Here is a 12,715-nt window from a genome sequence, read left to right as displayed (position 1 = left end):
CGGCTGCTTGCCACACACCAACTTGCAGTTTAGGTGTCCCAGTGACTTCACATGAAAGATCGTAGAAGACGAATTCTATGCAGCATAGAGGGCACAGTATTGTTTCTGTACATAGTTGCATTGCTTGTTTATATTTTCTGTGCCTAAATGCTTCTCCTTCCATGTTAAGGGGAATAGATCATTACTATGTTTATACAGAATGTTAGTCATTTTATTGCGGCTATGCATACTATACAAGATTATGTCTCTCCCAGGTCTACACTGCGCACGTTCACTTCGCTCCTACCACTCTACATGCATTTTCCTCACTCATGGTAATGAGGCAACACTACATAAAATCCACTAGAGGCACTAGATCATCGCTTGTTACTTGCCAAACTCATCAGGAGAAATCCTTGCTTTTCCATGTACAACATGCTGGAGGAAGGATTGGAAAAAGGTTTAATTTATTAAGGGTCTCCCTTTGTAAGTACCCATTGCATCTTCAGGACATTTTATATCTGAAAGTTCTGTGTAAACAAATCCCTCTGAAACACATCTTTTCTTTTTTTAGAGGGTCCTGCTTTTACATCAGTTTTGTGGTCAACCTTTATTATTTTGACGTTTTACTTTGCTGACCACCAATGCTTCTTCTTTTGTCCAGTACCAACCATGAAAAGTGACCTTGTTATATTATTCCTCACTGGGTCAAACGCAAACTGAGCATGGCAACCAGCTCTCACATGATTTCAAAATAAAAAGACAATGAAGCAGCAGATTCAGACTGTTGAAAATGAAAGTATATTCACCTTGCTCTACACATGCTACATACATCATGCCACTGAAGGATCTATAGAACATACAATGACTGCATACTAAAATATTACATCTCAGGTGACAGTAGATAGGCACAATTTATCACAGTAAAATACCCATCACATATTCTGCTTTACCCTGGAAGAAACCGTAGACGATTCAGAAGGCATGGTAATATGCGGACGCTAACTGTATAACCAACCAGGAATGTACTTTGTTTGAAATTCACCAAAAAATAAATAAGGTTTTATCACAACCATATATCTCAACATATACATACATGGATCATGTGTTCCTAAGCTTGTACACTGGTGTCAGGTTTACATTCAACAAAAGATTGACTACAGTGGAGGCCACGTTTCTGTTTCTTCTCGCTTGCATCCAAATGTTTCTATCTTGCCACCCTTATAGTACTGTGGCAAGGTAATTTAAACTAAGCCACAAGGAATATTCTTAAGAGACAAGGAAATATTACAACAGAATTATTTCACAAATAGGAACAAACTGTATGGCACTTCATATGCATGTTACATTCTCGGTATGAGTGTTCCCATATGGATGTGGAAGTGATACATCTTCCTTTGGTCATCCAGGTAAAAATACCTATGGATCTGTCAACTATCATTAAATTCTAGGACAGACAGGCGCATATAGGCAAAGTGACATTTTCGCTTTGTTCCTCCATCTGACTCTCCATTCAAATGATTTTTTTTTCGCAGTACCCATTTTACTGCAAAAATATTTTAATGATGGACGTAGTGAGCTCCGGTCTTTCCAAAAAGGGCATGAGAAAGGATCAGTAATCCCATGCTAAGTACTGCAATTAAAAAACAAAAACCTGCAGGACATCGGTGTTTGCCAAAACCTTTTGTCCAATGAATTACCAAGTGATTGTTCATCTTATTGCTAAAATTCCGGAAGTAACTTTGCTCACGGGGAGAAACTGAAAGCATTTTTAATAGTGCATGTCAAGAAGGTCGTCTCCATTTGAGTTACTGAGAATAGTTGGGATTTTGTTGCCCTGGTATCCATGGCCATTGCACCACTTCAATATTGGAAGATGAAAAACTGCATACAATATAATAGTCATGTTCCGATCAACAGTTAATATTTGGGTTCCCCAATAGGCAGGCTTCTGACTGAAGTGCAGGTTCTCAATATTAGAGCTTGAAAAGGACTTTAACTAAGACTATCAGCATAAGATGCTGCACTTGTCCTGTGCAGGATGCTTGTGATCAGGATAATTAAAGAACATAAAAAAATAAAAGTAAATTACTACATTTCGTTCAAATAAAACCTTTTTTTTAAAAATAAATAAACGGGAAATTATGCTTCTTAACGGCAGCTACATCCCACAGATTCAAAAGCACATGACTACCTCTCCAGGGTCCAATTTCAGGAAATCAGCATAAGTAACATCCGCAAAAGGACAGCAGCCAATATGACATACCATATGGGAAGACCTAGAGGGTATATTTAGCTCTAACGCTTGCAAATAGTGTTCAAAAGGCTGCAGCAAGAAGCTTCCTTTGATGCTGATCCGTAAATTCCTTGCTTTCAGCATCACTGCGTTGCAGATGCACATCTTCCACTGATCAACCCTAACAACTCTGTCAAGGAAAAAAAATAGTTTGATTAGATTATGCTTTTATCACTGTGCTTTTCAGTGAACTGAAGCGTTTTAAGAAATGATGTGCAGAAGAACAGTGTTTTATTTTTACTGAATGATCTTTTGGCTGCACTTTCCACACTTCCAAAAAACAGTGACATGGGGCAGTGAAACGACCTGCCCACACCACCCTCTTGGGTGACTTCAACCTCCCAGACAACACAAGCTCAGAAAAACCAAGTGACACCACACAACATCATATCACACAACCAACACACTCCAAAGGCCATACCCTTGCTTGTCTTCCCATCATAAACAATTCAATGTAAACCACCCATAGCTCCGACTTCACCATATCCATCTCCATGCTCAGCGTCCTACCAACATACTAAGGGCAAGACAAATTAGAAGACCAACCCTTTAGATCCTTCAAAAACTCGTCAACGACATCCTAACGCTCAAACACATCTCTCACTCTATTAGCTCCACATCCAACCCACACCCTTCATAACAACTTCAACATAATTTTAGAAAACAGTATCAACATCCATGCTCCAATTAAAACATGCAAGCGCAAGCCAAAGTGCTGACAAACAATCCATCAGCGGGCAGGAAAGAAAATGAAAGAAAAACAGAACTTCGAATGACTTTATAATACTGAAGTCCCTCTACAAAAGAGTCAGCTCATGATGTTAGCCAAAGCAAAGTACTATCCCAACCATTATTAATGAAGCCACCAACAGAAGCAGAACACTTTAAGACAATCAAGCACTGTTTTAACCTCGTCAGACTCACTTACTCCTCTCTCTACATAAAGTTCAATGCTATCAACCGCTGCTTCATCTGTTTGCCCAAACCTTCCAATAGAATCCTGCAATGATCATTTTTCAAAGCCCCTTTTCATGAAGATTCAGCCTACACAGTCAAGACCTTGATTACACTGCAACCTATTGGCCCATTATTCAGCTACTGTTCATCTGCAAGATCATTGCGAAATCAGTCTATGTTCAACCCCAAGATGATAATTCTAATCATATCCTGAATGACTACCACTCTGGATTTAGATCACACTGCAGCACAGAGACACCTAACTTACTCATTATAGATGATGCCTTCCTGCTCACAGATGAAGCTGATCCCTGCCTCCAGATACTGCCGGACCGCTTGCCTGCCTTTGACACACGCGGCCATCCCACCCTTATACGCACTCTGGAGTCTCACATAGGATTCACCGGCATTATCCTACACATGGTTATCTTACCTTTCCAACTGACTCCAGTTTGTTCACATGTGCGCCTAGAGGTTCCAAAAGATCCCTATTGCCTGCAGAGTCCCCCTAGGGTTTCATACTGTCCCCTGTCATCTTTGACTGGGACATGGAGCTGCTTGGTTCAGACATCAGCATCAATATTTACCCATATGCCAATGATACACAAATATACTTGAAAGTGTTCTCTTCTTTAGGCATCCAATACTTTAAACACTGCCTGCACAACAACTTGACCTGGATATCCAGTGCCTAACTGAAGCTCAACTCAATGAAGACAGAATTCCTGTTATTTGCCAGGAACAACAAGAGGCAGTGCAAACCTGGCTCAATACTCAATCTTGCCCATTCAAAATCCAACTTTCACCAAATGCTAAGTCACTTGGATTCACACTCAAGGAACACTTTACCCCTCCCACCCTTAAAAAAAGTCTCTCTCTTCTAAAGACAGTGAAACAGTTTCCTGCAGAAAGATTTCAAAACTGCTCTTTAAGCCCTCATACTCTCACATCTGCATGGTGGTAACGCCCTGATCCATGACCTCCCAGACTCCACACTGGCACCCCTTATGGGAAACTGAACGCAGCAGCAAGTCTCTTCCAGGGCCTGAAGCAACATGATCACATCACACCATCCTGATGGAACTCCACTGACTGCCTTTGCTGGCTCACACCATCAAGAGCAAGGACACCATCAGAATGCAAACTAATGTGTAAAAATAAAGAAAAGGCAGCAGGCTCCATTTATGTACCCAGGATCTGAAACATCCCCATATCCATCAGAACCGCCCCAACGCTTGTCCAATTTAGCAATTTAGCTAAGAGTGGAAGACACACCTCTTTAAAGAACACTATACATCACAATGCATTGACCATCCACAAACCAGCGACCTCTGCTATCATTTGTTGACTTAATGCTCGTAATTGAACTAGTGCAGCTCTCTGCGGGGTTCTGGCTAGGTTTGCACAATAGAAATACCCCATGCACGTATAATTTCCCATAGTGCCACACTGTCTGTGTTTTCTATGTTAGTGACCACTGTCAACGAAGTAATTCTGTGCATCTCAGTCTATGCCAATTGCAATTCTACTTTTTTGTTTATGAAACATACAGATTTTTGGTTTTCTAAATCTTGTCAACATAGAGCAGCGTCATAACGTATTACTTATTCTATGGTTGGATTCTCAAAACCACTAGTTTGAGGAAGTCCATTGGGCAGGGTATTGCTAGCCCAGGCCGAACCAGACTATAGTTCAGTCACACACAGCTGCTCATGAACGACCATCGTGAGTGTCAGTCAGTCAGTCAAACAAGCTTTATTCGAAATATAGTCATAAAAGCACATAAAACATTAGGTAATAATACAATAATGCAAATAAATATCAGAATTTTTTTTAAATAAGCATGTTTGACCAATGGACAATTTATATACATCATAAAATACAACAATAAATCGCTATCTTCGAGGGTAATCTCCATTATAGCAGTTGGTCAAACCTTAGCACAAGAAACACATTTCATAAGCACTACGAGTAGAAATTCATACAAAAATAGTGAAATCACTGTGTCTAAAGGATGTTTTAATCAATTAGGCTGGATTTCGACCTGATTATCCACATCCACCCTAGGTATTTTGCAACTGCTAAGGAGATAGGGGATGTGGTATTGGTACGCAGGATTCTTTCCGCTACCAGACTGCTTTTTGTCCCCATAATCTTGCATATAGGGCTCAACCACACCCTTCGTGGTATTTCATAAGCTGGGCAAACAAATAGTATATGTGCAACTGATTTGTTACATGCCTGGCAGCTGGGACACCTACTATCGCCTGAATTGTTCCACCTTGATGTAAAAGACGCTAGGGGCAGCGAACCTGCTCTCAGCTGAAAATAGAGCTTCCTGTCCTGTGATTTAGTGACAGAGTCCCAATAGGGTTCCAGACTCGGGGTAATTTTAAAATCCAAGAATTTTCCTGTTAATGAAGAAGGTTCGCTAGTTGTTAATTTGTTAAATGCGACCATTTCCATTTCCTAATACTTCTCTTTTAAGACCTTTTTTGAGGGAAAACAAGCAGTAGTGGGGTCCTCCTAGAGCATCGACATGCCAGTTTTGGCTAGAATGTCTCTAATGCCACGGAGCCAGCTGATTTTATGAAAGGTGTCAGATTTTATTATATCCGCAAAGCCAGAGGCATAAGGTGCCAGATCTGGTGTAGTCCACAGTCTATGCCAGTATAATACAGTACGTAGCTTTGCGGTGTCAGAAAGGGGTTTTCTCCCGAGATCATGAAACAGCGTGCACAATGGCGTGCTTTGTGGAAGGTTGGTAACATCCCGTAAAAACTTGTTTTCTGAGAAACTAAGCTTGGATAGGTTATCTAGTCCCCATAATTCTACACCATAAAAAGCAGTGCTTACCACTTTAATGTTGTATACCTGAAGCACAGGTCTTATAGGTTTCGTGAAAGACCTATTGTGCTCAAGACGAGGGCCCCCGAGAGTTGCCTATGTTTCAGTGTGGCCATATCAATCTGGTGATTTCACTTGAGATCACTCTGTATGTTCACCCCTAAATATATGAACTCCCTAACTTGCTCCAGAGGGCGATTATTCATTATAATTCCTCCTTTAAAAACTTTATGTTGGTTAAAAGTCATACATTTTCGACACGTTGACTTCGAGACCACGAGCGGTACAAAAATCCTCAAATACTTTCAAAGCTCGCTGGAGCCCGCTCGGGGTCTTCGAGATTATCAACGTGTCGTCCACGAACATTAAAATTGGGATTTTAGACCCGGCTAAAATCGGGGCATCAGTGTTCACGCGGGTTATGCAATCAACTACACTGTTACACAGTGAACAAGGTTGGTGCCATAACACAGCCCTGGCGCACCCCCCGCTCAACAGGAAAGGAGCTAGTGACTTGTCCCTGGGAACCTCAGCTTATCTTAGCATAATTGCCCTCATGCAATCTCTTTATAAGAGTCAAAAGTTCATTGGGTAGGCCAAGTTCTTTGAGGGTGGTCCAGAGACTTGAGCGGGAAACCAGATCAAAGGCGGATTTTAAGTCGACAAAGGCAGCATACAGACTGCCTTTGCCCAAGACCACCACTTTCCAGTGTATTAAAACAAAACGGAACACCCGATCAATGGCACTTATAGATGCACGAAAACTGGCTTGCAAGGGTGATGATATGCTATACTCCTCAACCCAGTCCTGTATTTTATTGAGAATCAATCTCCCTATTAGCTTTTGTACTGAGTCGATCAGGCTAACCGGTCGCTAATTTCCTGGCAGTGACTTATCACCTTTTTTTGTAGACGGGAATTATTTTAGCTCCTTTCCACGAGACCGGAACAGAAGCTCCTTGTGCAATTGCATTAGCCAATAGCAATATGTACTTTCCCCATCTGGTTTTATCATGGAGAAACACATCAGCGGGGATGCCATCTGGACCAGGTGCTCTCCCTCCTACGAATGCACCAAGAGCTATCGCTACATCCCTGCAGGTAAAGGCCTCCTCTTCATAATACACATGGCCTAAACCTTCCATGGTTGGTTCAGGTGGGCTACATGTTTATTGTGATTCAAAATGTTTAACCCAGTCTTCCTGCGAGACATGATTATGTGGTGGGTCTTGAATGCCCTCCCTGTCCCACTTTATGATGTTCCAGAATTGTTTGGTGTCTTTCTTAATGCTGGCCTCCTTAAGATCCTGCCACCTTTTATCGTCCCAAAGACGTTTGGCTGTGGATATGAACTTTTTTATATGCCTGCCTCGCTGCGCGTACTGCAACTGGTTCACCACCTCTAATGGCCTTCCCTAGGAGAGCTCTTGACTGTCGACAATCAGTGTTGTACCAGCGGCTGGCTTTCTGGTTTGTTGCTTTTCTCGCCTTATGTAGTTTAGTAAAGTACGTTTTCATACGAGAAAAGAAACGATCATGAAACCTAGTGACAATCTCAGGACCTGAGCTAGTATGGCATACATTATCCAGCGTTAATAGAGCATGATCAACATCCTTTGCCATCGATTCTAAGGCCCCCGGGTTTTCAACTATGCTTGACCATTTAAGTTGTCTCATGTTGTTGGTGGGTACAACATCATGCAAGTGTAGATCAACCTCTCTACCGGGCGATTTTGCCAGCTGCCACCAGCTAGAGGATATGCACAGGGGATTATGGTCGCTTTCAAGGCTAACCCTTACTTCCATATCATCAATAGTATGCCAGAGTTTCTGACTCACAAGTATGTAATCGATCCTGCTTGAGCTGGATCCATTACTAAATGTGTTTGACCCTAGGCTAGCTAGGGAAGTCCCTTCTCTAGGCAGTTAGAATTTATTTGAATCACCGCCTCTGTCCATTTCTTTATTGGAGCAAGCTCCAGTTTTGGAATTCCCCATTGGGCATCTTCCTCATCAATAATGAGACAATCATCGCTGATGAGTGGCTCAAATGTTGCGTTAAAATCTCCCGCTAAGATTATATTGCATCCTGGTGAGTGTAATTCGCGGAGGTCTTCTAAAGCAGCTAAAACTTGAGACCTACCCCCTCTTGTTCCCCTCACATAAATGTTATAGATATCGACTTTGCCTATTATTCCCAGGTTTAGCCTCACTACCTGGATGAAAAAGTAGTGTGCCAACAAGGGATTTTGTTTAGAAAGGTTAAGTTTCTTTGTACATTATGGAAAATTAATTTTTAGATGAGTTCAAAGCTGATACTCAACCACATATTATTTGATTGAATTTAATCAAAGATATGCAACACACACGGGGTATCTTTTTAGTGAAAAAATCACTGACTTTTTATATATAAACAATCAATAAACTCTTGCGGGCGGGATTTGAATTTGTTTCCTCTCGGACAGAAACATTGTGCAGAATTAAGAACTTCAATCCAGGAAGGACTAATTCCTCCCTTTGACGCACGAGAACAGTATATTCAGAATACTGTCTTCCAGTGCTGCATTTATTCCTTCATAGACACCAGAAAGGAATACTTTTATCCAACTAAGACCGGAACGAGCATAACCAAATTCGACGAGGAGATGAAATCACCTCTAATTGAATTCAATGATTCATAAGAGTCCCCTTTTGAAATTTCTACTGTCCTGAAGATGGTCTGACGGATTGACGCCCTTACAGACCGAAACGTCGACTACATTATCCATTTCCACAACATTATGTACAGTTGATTGCTCTCCAAACATGAGATAGATCTCTGTGTTCTTTATTGGATTGGATATTTTGTGTTATGAACTGTGGATAATATTTAATTTTTTTCTCTTTTCATGTTACACCGCACATTCAATTGTCTATTTGTACTCCTTTTTATTGATTGTTTATATATAAAAAGTCAGTGATTTTTTCACTAAAAAGATACCCCGTGTGTGTTGCATATCTTTGATTAAATTCAATCAAATAATATGTGGTTGAGTATCAGCTTTGAACTCATCTAAAAATTAATTTTCCATAATGTACAAAGAAACTTAACCTTTCTAAACAAAATCCCTTGTTGGCACACTACTTTTTCAACCAAATTTGCCCAAGCCCTCAAGGGTATATTGGGTGTTCCCCTAAGACTTCACTATCTGGATGTCATTGCTGTTCGAAGGTAGTTCCTTGATGCTAATTCCAAGTGCTTGCCGTACCCATATGATCAATCCCTCCGAGGGACGGCCTTTAGCCCGTTTTACTGCTTGCACAAAATAGTTTAAATAACCTACCCGATATTGTGGAGATAAAAGCCATGTTTCTTGAAAACAACAGATATCGAATAAGTCAATAAAAGTAAGCCAGTCTGGTGATGAAAGTTTGGAGCTAACTCCTGCGATATTCCATGATACCAATGTGTCCCTGCTAGTGGCATAACCACTGCTTATTGGATCTACATGGTTCCCGGTAGGAGGACTACTGAGCCCTGCTAGGCACACGAGTTCAGATAATTGAAGGATTTGATTTTGAGCAAACATGATTGGCATATCTTGATCATCGCAAGTCAAAATCCCTTGACTGTTTTCTCTAGTTGTAAACAAATCTTCAGCGCTGTCATTTAGAGATCTAGGTACTCCAATCAGTCAATCATTACATTCGAGCGTGGAGCTACCTATCCGTCCTGCTGCCAAGTGCTCTTTGTGGTTGTGAGGCTTACTAGTGGGTGGATTTTGCCGAAACTGGATAGACGAATGGTCAGGTGAGCAAGTTCTATATTCTAGTGCTAATAAGTTTTCAGCTAATGCATCACTCAGGAAAGTTAATTCAATACAGTCTAAGGGGTTAGTGGGAGAAGTGAGCCTACGCGCTTTCACAATATCGTCCCTTATTACTGAGCGGCAACCCCTAACATGCCGTATCCAGTGAATGGCCTTGTTGGTCAGTGAGTCTGCATTTTCAATTTTGTTTTGCCCCAGCATCGGCACGTTCACCATAAAAATTTGCTGATTATTTTGTGGCATAGTAATAGCACGGTCCCCCCTCCCTTCACTAGTAGCTCGCTGGCTAATCAAGGTTATACCGTTGTTAATATTCCTACCCTGCTGTGGCTGTGTCTTAGTTGTAACATTAGATAAGGGGTTGTCAGTGGTTCTGGTGTTGGACAATACTTTGCTTTCAGAGAAAAACGCTATAGGAGGATTATTTTGCTTGGCCACCTCGCTGTGTGTGGAGATCACTTTTCTCTGGATTTCTCTGGATTTCTCTGTCTCGAGGGGTAGGTGCTTTTACCTGATCTGTTGGTTGGTTATGTAGAGTGAGAGCGCTGCAGGTTGGGCAAATAATACTAGACTACTTTCCTTGTGTTAGGAGGGTAATCATAGATGTTAGGTTTTCCAACATTATCTTCAAAGACCCTACTTCGGATTGAAATGAATGTACTGCAAGGATAGTCTCCTATATGTCTAGAGCATGCTTTTTGGCCTAATTATCAACCTGCTCTGTACTATTTACAATTGGAAATTCTATACACTCTCTACTTCCCTCCAGCTGGGGACTTGAGAGTATGGCATATCTGTTTGTGCAGGTAACTGTGGGATCAGTTTTTATGGAAGGATGACCATCGAATTCAGTAAAATTTGGGACGGTGCCAGAGGAGGCTTCCTCCCTGCCAGAATTTGTACGACTCAACTATGATCTCTTTGGAACTCCTTTTATTTTTAAAAAACATGTTAGGGATAACAGGACAATTTTTTAAGCTATCCCTAGTGGGATGAACTATGCTGGTCAGGGACTTTTCTGCCACCGCTTTGACTCACTTACTAGCAGATCCTCACATTCCTCTATGAGTGTGTCAATACGATCCAGTACACAGTTACTAGCGGGATGTTTAGGTGCCTTCTTTGCTTTTTTCCCTTTGCGAGTTTTACTACCTGTACCATTGTTTCCCCCCACTCCCCCACCCCTTCCATTGACTTTCTTTTCCCCATCTTGCAAAATACTGGTGGTGTTTAAGCGAGTTTACCCAAGTCAACAGTAGTTAGCAATTGGCGATTGTCCACATTTACCACAAAAAATAGTTGAAGGAAGGCGAATGTCGCAGTAACAGTACCTTATCAATGTTATCACGATTCCGGTCTACCTGCCCGAGTCTAGAAAGGAAAGGGGAATGGCCCTGCCCTGCCTCTTCCAGGCAAGGACGGGCCCGCCCTTGGCCCGGGCTTCGCCTAGGCACGGCCTGCGCCACGATGATGTGAAGCGCTTTTCAGGGCGCCGCCTGTAACACGCTCCTCCCACCTGGGGAGCGCGGAATCCTGGGACTTGGCGTCCCCAGCAAACAACCGGGAACCTCAGGGCAGCAGCAAGTCTCCTTAAATAGAGCGTCCCGCGCCGCGGTGATGGGAAGCGCTTTTTCAGGGCGCCGCCTGTAACACGCTGCTGCCACCTGGGGAGCACGGAATCCTGGGACTTGGTGTCCCCAGCAAATAACAGGGAACCTTAGGGCAGCAGCAAGTCTCCTTAATTAGCGTGTCCCCACCATCGAAAGTGATTGTGCACTGGTACTGATCTAGAGTTGGTTTTTTCTATTCACTGTTGAATTGCCCTAGGTTGTGAGGGTTTGGCCAGGAGAGCTGCGGAAGACTACCACCAGTTGTGGATGGGATGCTGTTATTACAGTAAACTTATCTTTGTTTTAAGTATTTACTGGTTACACGGCTACTGCTCTCTTGGTTTGGTGCTGCCATATCAGTCAACTTTTCAAGATAAAAATGAGGACGGTATTTGTGCAACAGTGAAAACCTCCTCAGCGGGTCACAAAGGTACACGGGGGTTGTTAGCAAGTGCAAATTTTATTTCAGATGAATTTAAAAAGAACCAATAGCATTGGTTAGAATTGAACATAGTATAAAGATTCCATCAAAAAGGATTTCAGGAGTGTAAACAAAACGAAAGTTCAAAGATTGACTAGCCACTTTCACTATACCGCTCAGATGCCATACAATTTCTTCATTCATTATCTCTTGTGGCATCTTCAGCAAGGAAAGAAATATGACAGGGCAAAGCAGGGAGGCAGGGGCCTTGCATATTTCACCAACGGTAGACCTGGTTGGACTCACGGTGACTCCTTTTGAGTGAATTGTGTAGCTCTGTGCAAATCTCCTTAGGCATCAGATTCCTCACCTAGTCACCTAAAGGGGTTCAGTTTGTTACGTTAGCACAGAAGAGGCGTAGTGACAGAGCATGCTTGAGACGAAATGCATTGGACACTATATTCAGGGCCACTGCAATTATGAGGCAGGGTTCAGTAAATTATGCGTCAAGAAAAGGCAAATTATGTGGGGCAATACGGCACATTTTGTGATAGTGGAACTACTATTTTGTCATAAGGTCTCGCCTGACCCAGAGCATGCGCTGGTCTGGCGAGACTTATTGAGAGGGCTCCAAAAAGGGCTACCATGCCAGCATAGATCTACAGTTGATGTGTGCAGGCGCGCGCGCCGCGCTTTACCACGATTACTTTCACTTAGCCAATAGGTCTCGCTTTTGGGACCTTATAAGTATTTAGTTATCCAACTGTTGCATAGCTAAACACTTATAAGGTCCCAA

General features: G+C 42.2%; 1 protein-coding gene across 10 annotated transcripts in view; it reads right to left on the bottom strand.

The window, feature by feature from the left end:
* Positions 1 to 757: 757 nt before the first annotated feature.
* The window catches only part of MAP7D2 (MAP7 domain containing 2), a 459,602-nt gene continuing 447,644 nt past the window's right edge, over positions 758 to 12,715 (bottom strand). For all 10 annotated transcript variants that reach the window (XM_085622503.1, XM_085622504.1, XM_085622505.1 and 7 more), the window contains one exon: positions 758 to 2,405. The gene's annotated coding sequence lies outside the window, so the exon portion shown is untranslated. The remainder of the gene's footprint in view (positions 2,406 to 12,715) is intronic.

Source organism: Triturus cristatus, chromosome 8 (assembly GCF_964204655.1).
Source record: "Triturus cristatus chromosome 8, aTriCri1.1, whole genome shotgun sequence".
NCBI classification, from domain to species: Eukaryota; Metazoa; Chordata; class Amphibia; order Caudata; family Salamandridae; genus Triturus; species Triturus cristatus.
The sequence above is the reverse complement of the archived record's forward strand: the minus strand, read 5'-3'. Positions and strand labels throughout refer to the sequence as shown.